At 45.3% G+C, this 18,566-nt stretch overlaps 1 protein-coding gene across 1 annotated transcript in view; it reads right to left on the bottom strand.

The window, feature by feature from the left end:
* Nucleotides 1-249: 249 nt before the first annotated feature.
* The window catches only part of LOC144811307 (glutathione S-transferase P 1-like), a 148,068-nt gene continuing 129,751 nt past the window's right edge, over nt 250-18,566 (bottom strand). The window contains exons 5-8 of the transcript XR_013606904.1: nt 9,890-9,993; nt 3,198-3,299; nt 859-1,400; nt 250-445 (exon numbers count right to left, since the gene is read on the bottom strand). The gene's annotated coding sequence lies outside the window, so the exon portion shown is untranslated. The remainder of the gene's footprint in view (nt 446-858; nt 1,401-3,197; nt 3,300-9,889; nt 9,994-18,566) is intronic.

Genomic DNA, 18,566 nt, shown 5'->3' with positions numbered 1-18,566 from the left:
CGTGCCATTACTTATCATCAATGTCGGTGCTGGAAAATGCTTAAGACATGTTCCTCTAAGTAAGCCTGTCTGCTCTTTGTCACTCTACCAGGACTTAGAGAAGGATTACTAGTGTGAAATCAAACCACGTTTGAGTGTCATGTCAATATTACAGGTAAGGTCTCCCAGCCATGCCACATAATATTGGCACCTTGCTACAACTGTGCTATAGAAAGAGTTACTCAAAGCATGACCCCATGCAAGAATTCATGGATAAAACTAAATGATTTATTTATAAATATAATAAAAGTAATCAAAAAGGATTATGTATTTTAAGTCACAGAGAAGATTCCAAAATCGGACAAAAATCTCGTAAATTAATCCAAGTTCAATTAATTGAGGAGGAACGGCTTAAAGATTTGGTGAAAAAATGTTAATCTAGGTCCCCGTTAGATGAGAGGCACGACTATACTACAGGAGAACAACACTAATACGTGTGAAGATAATCATATGAGGAAATTAATAATATGCTTCGTTTAGAGTTACGTTTAAGCTGTGCTTACTCGCCTTAAATACCTATAAAGGAAATTATTGAAAAACAGATTGTTGCTTTAGCCCTGAGGAAGTCTTTATGGTGGTGATGCACCAAAGACGAAACATGCATGTTGGCTGTTGTGTGGAGATCTAAAGATACATTTGTGTGAAGAATATTGTCTCATGAGTTCATGTGAAGAAAAAGAACTGAAGAAGAATTAAAGATCACGGATACTCTATTCTGGACATTTATTATTGGCTGAACTGTTTTATTTCTGAAGTATTGTGAAACGACACAAGAAGGGTTATATACTTTTTGCTCAGGGGGACCTACTAAATTGAGACTTTGTCCATTTTGAAATCAATGTTATCGGCGCCACAGACTCTATTGATTGATTTATTGGAAACATCCTTATCAAAGGGCTAAGTCATTCCAAGACGTGTTCTCCCGACATCCTTCCCCAACATTCTGCCCATGTCCAATCATAAAAAACATGTAGTATCTTGAAGATGTATTTATGCGTCTCCCCTGTTGTATCTAGCCAGGCGAGGGTTTTGTTGTTAGTGGACATGCAGATGCCTCAGTCTAATAACTGTTTGTATTTTTTATTTTTTTGAATGCATACAAAAGTTAAGAAGGTCCACTGTGGTGCAGTCATGTCCTCCTCTGATCCACAGATGTTCTGCCATTGAGGCTTTCACTGCTTGTCCTTGGGGTGAGCAGGACGTTTCTTGCAGGCGTCGGTCGCCAAGTAAGCCTTGAGTTTTGGGCGGGCATTCATCTTTGCTACGAAGGCCTTGAGGAGTGGAAAATCACTGAGGCACCCTGGGATGAGCTTTGTGTGCACATAGAGGACGTGCAGGAGGTGATAATCTGCATATGAGATCTGTGGGAAGAAAATAAAGGAATTAACAAACCTGCAAGAGACTCCACAACCAGATGTCCAACCAGCAGCCACATGCAATGAGCAGAACAACAGAGTGAATGGACCGTGGGCTCCTTCTGTCTCTTGCACTTGCCGGAGAAGTCACTTCCTCAATACAGGGGTGAAGCTTACTCCGTGGACGTCAAGATTCCCTCGGCCGCTTCCAGCCTAGCATTGTTTGGCCAAGGACTTCACTGACCTGTGGGACAGACGAAGTGGAGAAGAAAAATGTCCTGTCCCTTTTGTTCTCCAGGCAGTGAGCTCAGAGGGATGAAAAGGACACATCAATCAACAGGAGACCACAGTGTCTCTGTTGCTCTATAGACAGTGTTACTAGTGCCGCAGGAGGAACTGACCCCATGGATCAGAAGACCACCCTGTCTCTTTCACTCTCGGGCACTGAGGGGAGTGCCAAAGGAGTGATAGACTCCATGGACTAGAAGAACACACTAACTCTTTTTTCTCTAGATAATGAAGTAGTGGAAGTGGCAGGCTCCAAGTCCCATCTTGTGTGTGTCACTGGGTCTGTCGTCTCAATGCAGTGGGAGTGACAGGATCCAGGGCCCCTTTTGTGTGTGTCACTAGGTCTGTCACCTCCATGCAGTGGGTGTGACAGTCTCCAAGGTCCATCTTGTGTCTGTCACTGGGTTTGTCATCTCCTAGCAGTGGGTGTGACTGGCTCCAGGGCCCTTCTTGTGTGCGTCACTAGGTCTGTTGCCTCCATGCAGTGGGTGTGACAGGCTCCAAGGCCCATCTTGTGTATGTCACTGGGTCTGTCTCCTCCATACAGTAGGTGTGACAGGCTCCAAGGCCCATCTTGTGTGCGTCACTAGGTCTGTTGCCTCCATGCAGTGGGTGTGACAGGCTCCAAGGCCCATCTTGTGTGTGTCACTGGGTCTGTCGCCTCCATGTAGTGGGTGTGAAAGGCTCCAAGGCCCATCTTGTGTGTGTCACTGGGTCTGTGGCCTCCATACAGTGGGTGTGACAGGCTCCAAGACCCATCTTGTGTGTGTCACTGGGTCTGTTGCCTCCATGCAGTGGGTGTGACAGGCTCCAAGACCCCTCTTGTGAGTGTCACTGGGCAGGTCGTCTCCATGCAGTGGGTGTGACAGGCTCCAAGTCCCATCTTGTGTTTGTCACTCGGTCTGTCGCATCCATGCAGTGGGTGTGACAGGCTCCAAGATTCATATTTTGCCTGTCACTGGTTCGGTCGCATCCATGCAGTGGGTGTGACAGGCTCCAAGGTTCTTCTTGTATCTGGGACTGGGTCTGTCGCCTCCATGCAGTGGGTGTGACAGGCTCCAAGGCTCATCTTGTGTCTGTCACTGGGTCGGTCACCTCTATCCACTGGGTGTGACAGGCACTATGGTCAAGAAACCTCTCATCCACACTCCTCTTGAGACTCTCTGCCCCAGTTAATAAATATACAGTTGTTTTTTATGGTTTTTAGTCAGCGCCCCCCTCATCACCAGACAAGTAACTGGAAAGAGGCGCCCCCGCTGGCTATTCAGTAGAACACTAGGCCTCTCAGATGCAGTTCCCACTTTCTGTCACTAGAGGGGGCTCATGTGCAATTTGGATGGTGCCATTTCCTCTTCTGACCCTCCTACTCAGAGGCATAGGGCAGGCACCTGTAGCCCCTGCAGCGCATGGGGGTCCCACCTTCCAGGGAGCCAGAAGCACCTTAAATTCAGTGCATGTCTGTGAGGCATTGATAATCCCAGCTGCCACTCACCCCTGTTCTGCCACTGCTCTTACCTGGCTTCCGGCGACAAAGCCCCCTGGGTGTTCAGAGAGGATGCGCTCGAACGGGCGCAGCTGATTGGGCAGGTCTGCGATATACTTGTCTTTTCCAGTTTCCTGCAGTGAGAGATCAATAATATCAGAACACGGTGCCTCCTGTAGAGAGAACAATGCACGCGGCACACCTTGGTGAAACATTTGTTGTCATTGCTGCTTGAGCATTACTGCTTGAGTGTTTCACTTAATGCACTTGAGGTTGTGGAATTGGATTCAACGGGCCCTTCCTTAAGACAGACTTAAGACAAAATCCTAACTTCCGTGAATGCCAAAAGTAGTAAGCGCATTCTGTGAATACCAAAATAGTAGTAAGTTTAGGATTGAGTCTTAAGTTCATTCTGTGAATCGGGCCCACTGTGTTTATCTCAGAGACTGAGTAGTACTTAATGTACTTCAGTGGAACCCTGCTGTGATCTGGGGGATTAACTAGGGACCCCAATAAAACCCACTGATGTGGAACAACCCTCTGCTTTTGTGGTCTGGCCTGTGGGGGCACTGGCGTATGCCACAGGGGGGCATGGATCCAGTGGTGGTTGTGAGTTTATTGTTTGGGGTGGTTGTTTGTCCACCACAAGTGATAAAGCCACCATCATGTTAGGTCCAGGCAAAGATTCCTCTAATTTAATCTGAGCTCAACCCCTGGTAGCTGTGGCACAGAGCAGGCAGACCTAACTTGGAGGTAATGAGTAATGCAAAACAGTTACAAAGTGGAAAACCCAACAAAACAAAGCTAAAATCCAACTCCAATTTTGAAAAATAGAATATATGTTGATAAACAAAATGACACCAAAATGACAAAATTCCAATGGGGGAACTAAAGATGATTTTTTCAAGATTTTCGTGAAAAAGATTTAAGTGAATGGCTGTCAATGGTCGTGGTGGAGCAGCACCTAGGTACGATTTGAGGCCGAACATGAAGGAGCATGGGTCGGACACACCCAGAAGGTTGGTCGCACTAGGGCCTGTAAGTAGAGAAGTTCAAAAAAGTTTCCAAGTTCCAGTCTGAACAGGGAAAATTTCATTTTTCTGAAGGAAACCTCTTCTCTGCACTGGACAAACGTGAAATTCATCCTGACACTGTTGAACTGCTGGTTGGATACTTTGATCTGTCAGACCCTTTGAAGCACTGGAGCAAAGGTGTTGAAAAAATTCTCAAACTTCTTTTGATACCAAAAAAACTACCCAACAGGAAGATTTATGGCCTGGTGGCTCAACTCGCTGCCTTTGGAACCTTGAGACCCAGGTCCAAATCCCAGCTTCGCCAGCTCAATTCAACATTATGTGATTCTGGGCAAATCACTTAAAAATCCATGTGCCTAAATGTGCAATATGGACTACATAGGACTTCACTCCTATGGAGATTAAGGGCTCGATTCACAGAATGAATTTAAGACTCAATCCTAAACGTACTACTATTTTGGTATTCACAGAATGCACTTACTACTTTTGGCATTCACAGAATGAACTTACTACTTTTGGCATTCACAGAAGTTAGGATTTTGTCTTAAGTTTGTCTTAAGACAAACTTAAGACAGACTTTACGGACATACTAACATTAATTTTACACATGTCCTACTTTTAAATATAATGCAACCTATCTTGTGGGCTACAAGGCCAACATAGGGTTAAAATGGAGGGGACAGATTTGCAAATGTAACTTTCACTTTTGAGTATGTTTACATATTTGAGTCAGTTTTGCATTTTTGGTATTCAGGAACTGCCCTTTTGTAGTGACTTACACTTTTGTAGTTAGGCCAGCACCTAATATGGACAACCACTGATACTGCAACACACTCCCGTAGAAAATAATGGATGTAGGCACTTCCTACAAAAGTGTAAGATACAACAACATGATAAGTTACTTCATATGTACAGTTTGTGAATATCGAAAAGTAGTAAACTTGCTCAAAAGTGTAAGTTACAGGAAAAGCACAGTTTGTGAACAGCACAAACTTTACAAAACTTAATAAAAAATGCAATTTGTGAATCAGGGCCATGGTGTTTACCTGTCAAAAAGGGTTCTTTTAACAGGCACATTGCAGGCGTAAAGTGCTTTGGTCAGGCTACACTTGTAGGCCTGAAGCCATGTTTCCTTGTCACACTAGCGGATGGCACAATAAGTGCTCCAGTCCATGGGTGACATGCAACTTTTCATGCCATGGGTGCATTTCTACACCATATACTGGCCTTGTAGGAGAGTTAAATACACCAATCAGAGATTAGCCAGTTCCTACATGTTTTGGGGTCAGCGCACAGACACGGTGCACTGGACACCAGTGCCCCAGGGTGCAAAGTCTAAAAACCGAGAATAAAGTTCAGAAAACACATGCATGGTGGTGACCCCAAAAAACGAGGCATTCACCCACAGTACAGACAGAGTACAGCCCCCTGGGTCACTAAACCATGTCAGGGATCTTCTGTGCAGTGATGACATGTGAGTCATCTAGCAGCAGGGAGAGGTAGAAGGCCTTTGATGTCGCACTTACAGGTTCCGAGTGGCCCTTGTCTTTGAAGGCCGACTATTGAAAAGCTGCCCTTTCTGCAGGGTCACCCTGGATTTTTTTTTCTTTACCCTATTTTTCCTAGCTGTAGAACGCTTTACCCCTGCTATCTAGTGGGAAGGAAAAAAGAACAAATGATGGACGGAATGCTGAACCATGCAAACAGGCACCCCCCGTTATGCGCCCGGGTTAGGCCCATTTATCAAAGCGGCTAATTTCTTTCATTGTCCTATTTTTCACAATAACATTTGAGCTGTGACCTTTTGCACATATTTTCATGTGCGACAATGTTGGATGAATTTTTCTGAAACTACTTGGATGCACAGCTAGCTTCGCACAACATTATCACGATACCTCGGACGCTATGAACAAGGCCCTTCAACCCCCTATGTACAAATGTCGTTCTATCTTCGAACACGGGGCGACAGGCTAATCTACTTATCCATAACATCACTAATCTATACATACATCACAAGGATGCTTTCTATTATAAATAATGAGCATCCCGATAGATTAACAGAGGAGACACTTCAGCTGACACCGAGGGTCCCTACATGCTGAGACTTCACCATGCAGCCGTCTGACATCTCTGTGAGGGGGCGTCCAGTTTGTGACAAAGAGGGGCTCCAACGTTCTCTCTCACCAGCTAATGGGGTTTGACCATCCCTTGGGGGAATTCTTAGCTTCACATCTACACTAACCCTGGGCGAAGCACTACGCTACGCTCGCGTAGTTTGTGAAGTTTGCGCAACTTCGCACTACACGAATTGCACGTAGCACAGTGCAAACATGCATAGCGTAGTGCAGCGGTAATTTTTTGCTTGCTTGCGGTCCTCAACGGCAAGTTGGCGACCACAAGCGAGCAAAATGACATCCCAGCGAGACTTTCCTCATTCGCCATCAGCAACATCAAGTTGCCGATCGAGAGCGTGGAAAATAAACCTCCCGGCGAGATTCTCAACGGGGGTGGTCAGGTTTCTCATTGCGAGTGGTCACGTATGCTCACGACCGCTCGCAATGAGAAACTACCAGTCCGCGTTGAGAAAGCTGCTGCTCGAGTGGACATCTACTCGAGCGGTAGAAAACAACCGCTTGCACGGTGCAAGATGCGGTTTGCACTGATTGCACAGTGCATACAATCATCCGGCACTGTGCAATCAGTGCGCACAGCATTTTGCACAGTGCACTACGCAGTTTGCGTAGCTATGCGTAACTCGCTTAGTGCGAAATGCACTTCACGTAGCGCTACTACATTTACACACACTCTAGATACATGAAGAGTAGGGTTTGCATAGTAGGAGTATGCCTGATTATTGCCTTGTACTATATGCCTGATATATATACTGTCTTTGCACCGTGGTAGAACTATATCTACTAATCACTTTAACACTTTATCACTTGTCTACTGATTATCGCAGCAAATGTATTTTATACAAAAATAATGTTGGTTCAATAAATATATTGAAAAAGTCCAGTGTGAATTCTCTGTATACTTTGCTGAGAACAAGAGAGCACGAATGACTGCGCGAAAGGTTCCGATCTGTTTTCACGATCCCTGAGGGATCAGGGCTGTCAAGTTCAGTGGTTACCAGTAACTAATCACTCCCTGGTAAGGTTAGGGGGGCTTATGGTGGCAATGTGATCCAGCTGGTCTCTTGGTCAACATAATTCTGCGGGGGTGGCCGGAATCAGACTTGGCCTCTCACCCAAAGTTTATGTTATCCAACAAACGTGTAGATCCTAAGGATTAGTGGGCACTACACCTCAGTCACGAAGATTTGGTTTCAATCAATATTTTGGTCACCTCGCCACCCAGTTTGAACCCACTCATATGCAAATCGGTCTTGACCCTTGCAGTTCAAGCAACGTATTCGTCCAACGTTGGCGAGGAGGAGGAGGGCAGCCTGGAGACGCCACAGTACAGGTAAGTGTGTTTTATTTCTTTTAACATTAATTTTTACTTTTTTTTAGGGGGGGTAGAGAGTTTTGCCCTATACTCCATGGAATGCGGAGTAGGCAAAACTCTGTCTACTCCGCTGGCGGGGCGTAATTCTCCACCTGCCACTATTTCTCTGGTCCCGTTGATAATTCCCACATTTTAATTCCCCTAGCAAGTTTTGCAAGCTGCTTCGCTGGTCCCAGTGGTAATTCCTCATTCTAAATTCTCTAGGCAGTGTTGCAGCTGTGTACACCTTCAAAGTATGGCACCCCTCGGTGTGTGCCCAGAGCTCTGACCAAGGGAAGAACGATTCTGCCATGATGGATTTTGGCAGCGCAGGGCACTGTGGGATTGTATACGGCCAAACCCCTATGAAATAATGTCAAAGAGGATCGGGCTGTCCTTCTAGGAAGGTTTTCTTTAGCGGTTAGGGAGTCTCCCCACCCACAAGCTAGTACCAGGTATAAATATGCCACCATTGACTACCTCCCTCAGAACATTGCTGCACCCGTGATAAACGGAAAGACTGCACCTGCTGAACCAGAGGAGGGACTGGGCCTGCTGTTTCACTGGTGGAGAGAATCCCTATGGAATAGACCTGCTCCCACTTGAACCCAGGACCGAAGAGTGGGCGCCACGGGCTAGTGGGCTAGCCTTCTGTTAAGCTCTAGGAACACAAAGGCTGCAAGTAGCCTGCAACAAAGAAGAGCCCAGCTGAGCCGTTTCAACTGGACTCTGCTGGCAGCTTCTGGTACATTGCATCTTAACTCACTAAGTGGTGCTTAAAAGGTCCTGGCCCCCGGGCTGGCATTAGAATATACTCTCTCCACGTCAAGAATGCAAAAGTAGATAGTTTGGTGCTTTAATGAAAAAGTTCCCAATAAGTTTCTGAGGCATCAACTGGTCCACCGTCGAACTGCAGCCGTTGACATTGCCTCAACGATTTAATTCAACTTGCTGGTTTCCCCACTGAAAGAAGCTCAACTAACAGAAAGGTTTCTAAGTGCCAACATGGAGGATTTCACCTGGTTCAACACTGAGCAGCACCTGGCCGTCGTCGAGTCCTCAAATTGATCCAGCTGACAGCCAGCTGTGGCCAATCAGGCCATCCTACACCAGAGTGATGGATTATTTTATTTTGTTGCCCTGATGAAGGACATGACAGCCAAATTTAGAAATGTCCATAGGCCTGACCATCAAGGTGGTTCTGGTCAATGCAAAGGCAAAGTTAGAATATTTATTTTTCAAAAACAAAACACCAAAGGGGGATTTTGCTATTGAAAATAAAAAAACATAATGACCCACCTCCCCTCACCAGGGGAGTTATCTCACATGGCAAGGGGGGCTGTTTAAAGTTTTTGCTGCCCCTTACCACCAGGGTTTCCCCAGCGGTATAAACAGTAATAAATATCTATTTGTCCATCCATGCAAACTGGGCAGGAGGACATATAGTTTATCCTCCAATGGCCTTTACTCCAGTAGGATGTCGAAGAAGTTTGGGCACAGCAGAGAATGAGTAGTCTCCATCGTCATCAAACTATGTTCACTTGTATTTAAATTGGATTGGCAGACCATGCATTTGGGAGGAACGGTACTCCTTCGCCGTGGAGAAGGAATACTCTTTAGGCCATTATATAAATTAGGCCCTAAGTCTGAAGGTAAACCTTTCACCAGAATGAACTTGGCCGCTGTATGTAGCCTGTGCACGATTGTAGTCGGCCTTAACTTTTGACTTCGACCTGATCTAGCCCAACCAGATACCTGCGGTTGGCACTTTGTTGTTTTTGGCACTAGAAGGATTTAAAACATCTAAAAATCATATCTCCGTTGCTCTTTATCAGATCTTTTTTGTCTTGGTGTATATTTAAAGATTAAAAAAGGCAATTATTTTGTGCATTGGATTGGGAATATTAGTGTGTTGTGTTTTTTACTTATTCACTGTTTTGGTACTGATGTATACTTTCCACTTGTTTTCCTTTGAGGTAAGCCTGATTGCTCTGTACTACAGCTACCCAGGACTGAACTAAGGCCTGATTTAAATAAACCTAACTGGACCTGATAAAGAATAGTGACACTACTACAGAATGAGGTCTCACAACCACTCCAACTAATAATCCACTTTCTCACACCAAACAAGGTTCCACTCAGCAACACGAACAACCCCTAGATTGTGAGTTGTGGACAATATGAAACAAGTGCCTAGAACGTACGTATTCTGTGAAAATGAGGCGGTTAAATTTCAGGCGTAAGTCTTCCACCCCGTCGTTCACCATATCGATAAGTGCAGCTTCCTTGTCGTTCTTGCCGTAGAGACCTGAGGTAAAGCACAACATTTATAAGAGGCGGAGGCGACGGGTAGAATAAACACTCAGAAACTGGGCTAGCGAGAGGATCTGGGTTGCGATAGCCAGTGCATGGTTTGAAATGGACAATGTGATGGCTAGCACAGTGTCTGTGGGGCTATTAAGAGGATCTGGTTGCTGTGGCCTGTGCATGTGTTGCAATGGGTTGCATGTGTCGCGATGGACAGTGTGTGGGGCTCATGTGGGTGGATGTGGGTTGTGATGGAGTGGATGTGGGTAGGGATGGCCAGTGCATGCGTAGCAATAGACAGTGTGGGGGGCTCTGGAGGTGTGGATATGGGTTGTGTGATGGATGTCATTGGGACTAGCATGAGGATCTGGTTGATTGCTGGTGCAATCGATAGTGTGAGGGGCTCGAGGAGTCTGTGTGGGTGGGTGTGGATTGTGATGGGCGGCTGTGGAGCTAGCGTGAGGATCTGGTTGTAGTGGCCCATGCTTGCATTGCAATGCATAGTGTGGGGAGCTGGAGGGGTCTGTGTGGATGGATCTGGGTTGTGATGGCCAGCACTGAGGTTCCGTGACGATTTTACTCGTGTTTGTAACATTGTCGTAAATACGTAATTTTGGTATCAGTAGACCGCAAATGATCCATTTAGTATATCCTGGTGTTTTCGCTATGCTACGAGCAAGAGCACTCCTGTTACCAACACATTTGTGATTTACCCATGACATCCATCTTAGAACACGGAAGCCATTTTGTATTCCTTGCCCTCACATAGTCAATGGACACGCAATGACCTCTTTTTATTTAAGGACACGTAGGCCTTAACCGGCGATTCACCTTGCTAGTGACACGTGCACCTTAGGCCAGCAACGCTGTGGCAGCATGACTCGGCAAGAGCTGCCTCCCCAGCCTGAGGCCAGTCCTGCTATACTGGTTCTTGTGTTCGTTGGCCTGATCATGATTAGGCGGCCGAAGCTGGTAACCGTGCCCATTTACGACCCACAAACATTTCTTATCCTGTCTTTCTATCTTCTGCACCTGGCTCTGCTCCTTTCCTTCTGGGCCTTTATTAGGGGGAGGTAACGAAATTTACGATGAGGCGGACCGGGTCTTGTATGAGAAATTGACATGGGATTATGATGGAATAGTGGGAACCCCTCATTCGTAATGTTTTGACATCAGATACTGTTGACGATTCCTGTGCAACGCCAAATATTTATTGTTTAAGACACGAATGTTTAGAACTGTGGTAACATGTAAAGAATTTGCCTGAAGCCCAATATTTAGTATATAAGGAGCAACCCTCTTTGTACAAATGGAACAGGCTCCTAGATACTGCCCATGTGTAGTTTCTGTGACTTCTGTGTCCCTGCAGTAATAAACCTTTGGTCTTTGACGCCACCATCGAGAAGCCCGTGTTTCTGTTTGTTTGTGCACCGAGACAGGTGGAACTCCGGGGTCTTCGGGTGTTATGCCTGACACCTCTGGACGGAACCAAAAAGTCCAGAACTCCAATTGGCGCCCAACGTGGGGCGACGTCATTCGGTACCGGTCCAAAAGCCTGAAGAGTTCGAGGAGCTTCGTGTGAAGATTTCAGAGGGAGGCGCCCCACTTCATCGATCCCGGCATATCGCAAAAGTGGCCCCGACGTTCTCTTCCACGAGGGTTCCCGTTCAGACGGCTGCAGTGGTCCGTTGCCTTGACCGTCGCCCTGTCTTGGACCCGAGGTGCAGTCCTCAGTACGGCGAAACGTGACGGGTTTCTCCTTGGTGACGTCTTCAGTGCCTCAGTTAAGTATTCAGTGGTTGCTAGTTGGTTATTTTGTAAGGGTTGCTCCTGTTTGGATAATCCTTTTAGTTCTCAGATCAGTTCAGTTCTGTAAGGTTATCACTGGTTACGATAATCATTCTGTTCAGTTCAGGTATCGATACAATTGTCAGTTCTGGTAGGCCTAAAATTCTTGGTTCGAGTGCGCATCTTCTATTTTGTGTTTTGTTTGTGTTGTGTTCCGGATTATAAAATGGTAAGTCGGAAAAATTGTATATTGTCTTGTTTTAGTTGCAACAGTGATTCCCAGTTGGAGGACTCGTGTTTGGTTCCTCCGATTGGAACTCCCCTTTATGATCTTTATTGCAAGTTTGGTGTGGGCCCTATCTCTTATAACGAGATATGGATCCGCTACACAGAGAAAGATGGTGTCCTTAGTTGGCCACTACATGGTAGTTTTGAACCTGAAGTTCTCGATAATCTAGAAAGAAGGTTGTTTAAGAAGAAAGCCCGGCCGGCAATGTTTGATTCTTTCCGTTATTGGCGAAAAGAATCTAAACAGAGAGAAATTAAAAAGTTGAAGAAAGAACAGAAAGAGCAAGAGTTGACTTTAGAACAGTCTGCTAGGCAGCTGCAACTCAACGAGTCTGAGAAAGCGATGGAGGTGGCCGATAGAGAGCGTAATTTAGCGATAGACAAGTGCTATCCTGCTTTGCCATCGAGTACGGCTAAGATAGTAGAGGACCCTGAAAAGGATCCCCTGTTGTCTTACTTGTTACGATCACCCCCACCGTATGCACAGGGTGCTACGGCTCCACCTATACCGAATGTTCAATTACCGGTTGCTGGACAACCTGGTGTCCCTGTTCCCGCTCCCCTGAATCAAGTTCCTGTACCTCCTGTGGTCAATATTAATGTTCCTTCGACAACCCCTCTTCCAGGGTTGCCGGCTTCTTTACCTATGCCTGTGTCGCTAACACCTGCTAATTCACAAGCTATTTTGCCTGCTACTCCTACTGTTCCTGATCTATCTGTTCCAACTGCTACTCTATTTACTGCTTCTGCTAATATTATGACTCCGCTTTCTGTTCGTCGAAGAATCACTGATTCTGTCTCTAATATTCTATCTCCCTTCTATAAAACTCTGATTAAGACTCCTACCTCTGACTCTGTGCAGAGACGTAGTCAGCTTCCCAGTACTGAAGAAAGAGGAATATTAGATTCCACTGCTCTTAGATGGGTTTCGAAAGTTGGAAGATATAATGTACAAGATGTATTAGATACATTTATGCAATGGAACGAACCGACACAACGATATGTGTTCGATGAAATGTGTTTCCTTCTACGTGAGGAATTGGAAGAGGATGACCCTGAATCAAATCTAGGAGAATTAATTAATGTTCAGAAACAGTTTGCTACAGGTATGATAGTTGGTCAAAATATAAAAGAAGCGATGGAACTGATTTTAAGTTATAGGAATGACCCATCCCTTCGTTCACCAAGAGAGTTAGGGAAACGTAGTACGAAACAAAATCGTCAATATCCAATGAGAGAGGTTCCACCAATTTGGCGTGAAGCTGTGCAAGCTAATGTAAACCTTGGTATTGCAGCCGCTCCGGCCCAATTCCAGAGAGTATGGATACATATTCCATGGAAGCGAGCTGAAGTATTAGCAGTAAAACAGGCCTTGCCAGATCCGCGTAAAAATCCTGCAGGGTACTACAAAGAGTTGGCTCAAACAGTTGACGCTTGTGTATTGAATCTTGCTGACATAGATCTGCTATTTGGTAATGTAGTACCGCAACTAATTTGGGCTAAAATTCGTAAAGAGAATCATCCAGTTGCCCTAGGTGGTGACTGGGCAGCTATAATTGCAGCGGATGGTCAACAAATAGGTGGTTCCAAACCTGAACCTTTAATTGCTAATTTGCCTGGTAGAATAATCGATTTAATGAAAACCTTGATGCCAGCATTGCGCGTTAACTGGGACAAATTGTCCGCGTGCAAACAAAAGAAAGACGAAAGCGTCTCCGACTTTTTCACAAGATTCGAAGAGACTTTTGTGGATCATAGTGGTCAGGATATGAGCACAGAAGGAGGCCAGAGATTATTCGTTGATAAATTCGTGCACAATCTGTTGCCAGAACTTAGTAGTAAATTAAAGAATTCTGAAAGTGCGTGGGCTGTCTCTACAACTGCGCAAATACTTGCGACTGCTCAGTACTATGAAAATAGGGATAAAGAAGAGAAGGAAAAATCGGATAAAAAGACGAAAGATTTAAAAACTAAAGTCCTTTTACAGCAAGCATATCCGCCTCGCACGAATCAGACTAACATGCAGCAAGGGTCTTATCAAAGAACGGATTATAATTTTCAAAGGCCACAATACCAATGGAATCAATGTGCTTATTGCAAAATGGAAGGTCATTACAAAAGTGAGTGTCCAGTTCGAACGCAAAATAATACTGCGGCAGCTCAGAGACGTCGTGGTAGTTCTATGCAAAACTCTAGAGGTCGAGGACGAGGTGCTATGCCTCCACAGACAAGTGATCGCCCCTCTAATTATTTCGACCAGCGAAATGGTCAATCTGCCCAACAGAATAGGTCTCCACAGTATCATGTTGAAGACTATTATGAAACTAGTGAGGAAGTTCAGCAAAGTGAATACTAGGACAGCCATGGACAAAGAGAGGGAGTAGTATCAGTACCAGTAGATCAGAGTGGACCTTATGTCGCGGTAGCAACATCAGGTATAGTCGAACCGTTTCTGTTGGATACTGGTGCAGCAAAAAGTTCTATCATACATGCGAAACTCCCTGGCGCACCTTTGTCTGGCTCAACAAACGTTTCAGTAGGTTTTTCGGGCGCCCCTGTTCATAACCCTGTTTCTGGTCCTTTGTCTATTTCTGTTGGACCCCGTCAATTGAAAGCACCCTTGATTTTGACGACAGGTTGTAACGAGAATCTGCTTGGTTTAGACTTGTTAAAACGCCTGTACGCGACATTGTACTGTTCTCCAGCAGGAGTACAGCTTACGTTGGGTAAAAGAATAATCTCCCCGATGTACTTGTCGATGGATGCGCTCCCACCAGAGCTGCGTTCACTCCCTGATACTCTTTGGGCGACTGGTCCTAATGATGTAGGTCTCTTGGAAATTCCACCCTATGTAGTAACTTTGAAAGCAAATGTCAAACTTCCACGAATTCCGCAATATAGAATCTCTAGTGAAGGTGAGCGTGCGCTCCTACTGATAGTACAAGACCTGATCAAGAAAGACGTTATAGAAGAAACTAGAGGTAATGTCTGTAATAGTCCTGTACTGCCTATTTTGAAACGAACTGACCCAACAAAGCCTCCAGTATATAGGTTCGTAATTGATCTTAGAGAGGTTAATAAAATTGTGATCCCACAGTTTCCTGTGGTTCCAGACATTACTGCATTATTAACGTTGATTCCTGCTACAGCAGCATGGTTTTCAGTTGTCGACTTGAAAAATGCCTTTTTCAGCATTCCGATAGCCGAGGAAAGCAGAGATATCTTCGGTTTCTCTCTAGGAGGACGAAGTTTCAGATTTAAACGCGCTCCACAAGGTTATTGTGAAAGCCCATCCATTTACAGTCAAGCATTAAAAAGCCAGTTAGATTCCTTTGTACTTCCTCGTGGTTCTGCTTTACTACAGTATGTCGATGATCTTCTAGTGGCTGCCGATGACAAGGAAACTTGCAAAACAGCTACGATTTCTTTATTGCATCACTTGTCAAATTTGAATCACAAGGTGTCACCTTCAAAAATGCAATACTGCTGCCAAGAAGTGACCTACCTAGGTCATCTCTTGTCAAAGGAGGGAAGGAAGTTGACCCCAGAGAGAATAAAAACAATTACACAGATGAATGTTCCTAGCACGCAGAGAGAAGTACGTGCCTTTTTAGGTATTACCTCATATTGTAGGCAATGGATCCCGAATTTTTCTCTTCTAGCAAAACCATTGGTAGCCTTGACTGGAAAAGGTGTTCCGAGTCCGGTGCCATGGTCTGCTGAATGTCAGCAGAGTTTTTCTGAATTGCGAAATGCACTATGTTCAGCACCTGTATTGGGTACACCCGACTACAGTAAGCCATTCACGCTCTATGTCCACGAGAGAGAAGGTTGTGCATTGAGTGTTTTGACGCAGAAATTTGGTGATAAACAACGCCCTTGTGCGTATTTCTCATCAACGTTAGATCCGGTAGCCAGAGCGTTGCCTAGTTGCTTGAGAGCTACAGCCGCAGCTGCAGCTTCCATTCGACAATCTGCTGGTTTAGTAATGAACAACATGCTAGTGGTTATGGTTCCTCATGCTGTGGATACACTCATGAACCGAACCAAGACGCAGCACCTTACCAGTGCTAGATTATCAGGTTATGAACTGACACTATTAGCTAGTCATATTCAGATCAAAAGATGCAATGTATTGAATCCAGCAACATTGTTGCCGACTAGCCAAGAGTCGAGTGATTCCGAACCACACGACTGTTATTTCAAAACTGAGGAAGAAACAAAAGGACGAATCGATCTAAAAGACACTCCGTTATCAGATCCAGATGGCACGTTGTATGTTGACGGGTCTTGCTTCAAATTGGAGAATGGTGATGTGACTGCTGCTTATGCAGTAACAACTTTGAGTACGATTGTGGAGACTGCAAGAGTGAGTCAGAATTCTGCCCAGGCTGCAGAATTGATCGCGCTAACAAGAGCGTGCGTTTTAGCTAAGGGAAAGAGAGTGAATGTGTTCACAGATAGTCAGTACGCGTTCGGCGTGGCCCATAGTTTTGGCCGCTTGTGGAAAGAAAGAGGTTTCATTACGTCCCATGGGACTAAGATTCAACATGGTCAGCTAGTTAATGACTTGTTGGAATCTCTAACCTTACCGACTGAAGTTGCGATTGTGAAATGCAGTGCTCATAAAGCAATCACGGATGATGTTGGTCGTGGGAATGCTTTTGCCGATGAAACTGCAAAACAGACAGCTAGAAATATGATGAGTAGAATGTATGTTGCAACGTCTGCAAGATGGATTTCTGAGTCTGGAATGTGTGAAGACACAGTGGAAAGCGTGAAAGAAATTCAGAAAGAGGCGACTGAGGAGGAAAAGCTTGCATGGAAAAAGAGCACGGGTAAATTGGACTCGAGTGGGTGTTGGATTGACTTGTCGGAACAACAGCGTTGGATGTTGCCTGATGCGTATGTGCTTGCAGTAGTAACGATGGCACATGGAACAGCGCACATCAGTTCAAAAGGGATTTGTAAGATGTTGGCTCCGGTCTGGAAGAATGACGGGATTAGTAAGTGTGCAGAGAGAGTGGTGAGAAATTGTATGGTATGCTTGATGCATAATCCTGGCAAGGGAATCCCCACACCTGCAGGTCACTTCGCTCCTCCTTCCTGCCCCTTTGAAGTGATCCAGCTAGACTTCATTCACATGGATCGTTGCAATAATCTGAAATACGTCCTAGTGGTAGTTTGTGCTTTCTCCAGATGGATCGAAGCATACACACTGAAGGACAATACTGCCTTATCCACTGCCAAAATTCTCCTTAAAGAATACTTCCCCAGATACGGAATGCCACGGATTGTATGGTCAGATAACGGAAGTGAGTTCGTAGGGAAAGTTATGCAGAGTGTGTGTGCCGGCCTAGGGATTAGACAGAAGTTTCATAGTGCGAATCATCCCCAGTCCGCGGGTTTAGTCGAGGGTTACAATGGCACCCTTAAGCTGAAACTTGCTAAGATACAAGCGTCCACGGGTTTGTCCTGGCCAGACGCATTGCCTTTGGCTTTGCTATCAACAAGAGCAACTGTACATTCTAGAGTAGGGCTTAGTCCTTATGAAATAGTTTTTGGCCGTCCTGCAAATGTTTGGGGGGTACCTAGACCGAAAGAATTTAAGCAGCTGGAATACCCAATGTTAATTGATTACCTTTTCGACTTGACTGCTAAATTGAGTCTTATTCACCAACAGGTTTTCGATGCATTGCCAAAGCCACCGGAGAGTCCAGGCCATCAGCTGAAACCGGGTGATCAGGTGGTCATCAAAAATTTTGCAAGAACAAAAAATCTTCAGCCCAGATTCATTGGCCCTTTCCAAGTCCTGCTAGCAACGAGAACTGCTATTCGTGTGGCCGGAAGAAAAAACTGGATCCATACGACACATGCTAAACGTGTGCCTCTGCCACTTCCTTACGACAACTGGGTAAAGAAAGGAATCGGTACCTCTGAAACGGAACAAATCCCCAGGTTCATACCTTTCAGCGATGCAGAACTGATCACGGATTCACCAAATTCTGACTCTCCTCCTGAAACTGCTCTTTTGAACCCTGAACATTTGTCATCCACCCCCAATGAACATTTGCCATCTGCACCAAAAGAACATTTGCCATCTGCGAACGTGAACATTGCAACGTCAGCTGAAAATACATTGTTTCCAGATCAGACAGCTCCTACAAAACTGAGATACAACTTACGTTCTCGCAATATGGACAAATAAAGCAGGAAACTGCCTATTTTCAGATTTGAATTTGCTATACATTGCCTCCAGCCCGGAAGTTTGCTAATACTTTGTATTGTTCTTTTTATTTTAAAATTGCCTTGCCGTCTGGGTAGCCGTAGGGTCGTGGCTGTGTGCCTAGTTGAATCTGCGGGGGTCAGACACAAGGTCGATCTTTCTGTTAGTTCTGGGAACTCCCAGGGCTGATAGAGGCATTTTCATCTACGTACACATCATCAGTGGTCGCGAACGGTCGTAGAAGATGGAGCTTCCTGAGCTACAACGAGAAA

The sequence above is a fragment of the Lissotriton helveticus genome, chromosome 1_1 (genome assembly GCF_964261635.1).
Source record: "Lissotriton helveticus chromosome 1_1, aLisHel1.1, whole genome shotgun sequence".
Taxonomy (NCBI): domain Eukaryota; kingdom Metazoa; phylum Chordata; class Amphibia; order Caudata; family Salamandridae; genus Lissotriton; species Lissotriton helveticus.
Note: the sequence above shows the minus strand (reverse complement) of the source record. Positions and strands in the feature narration are given on the sequence as shown.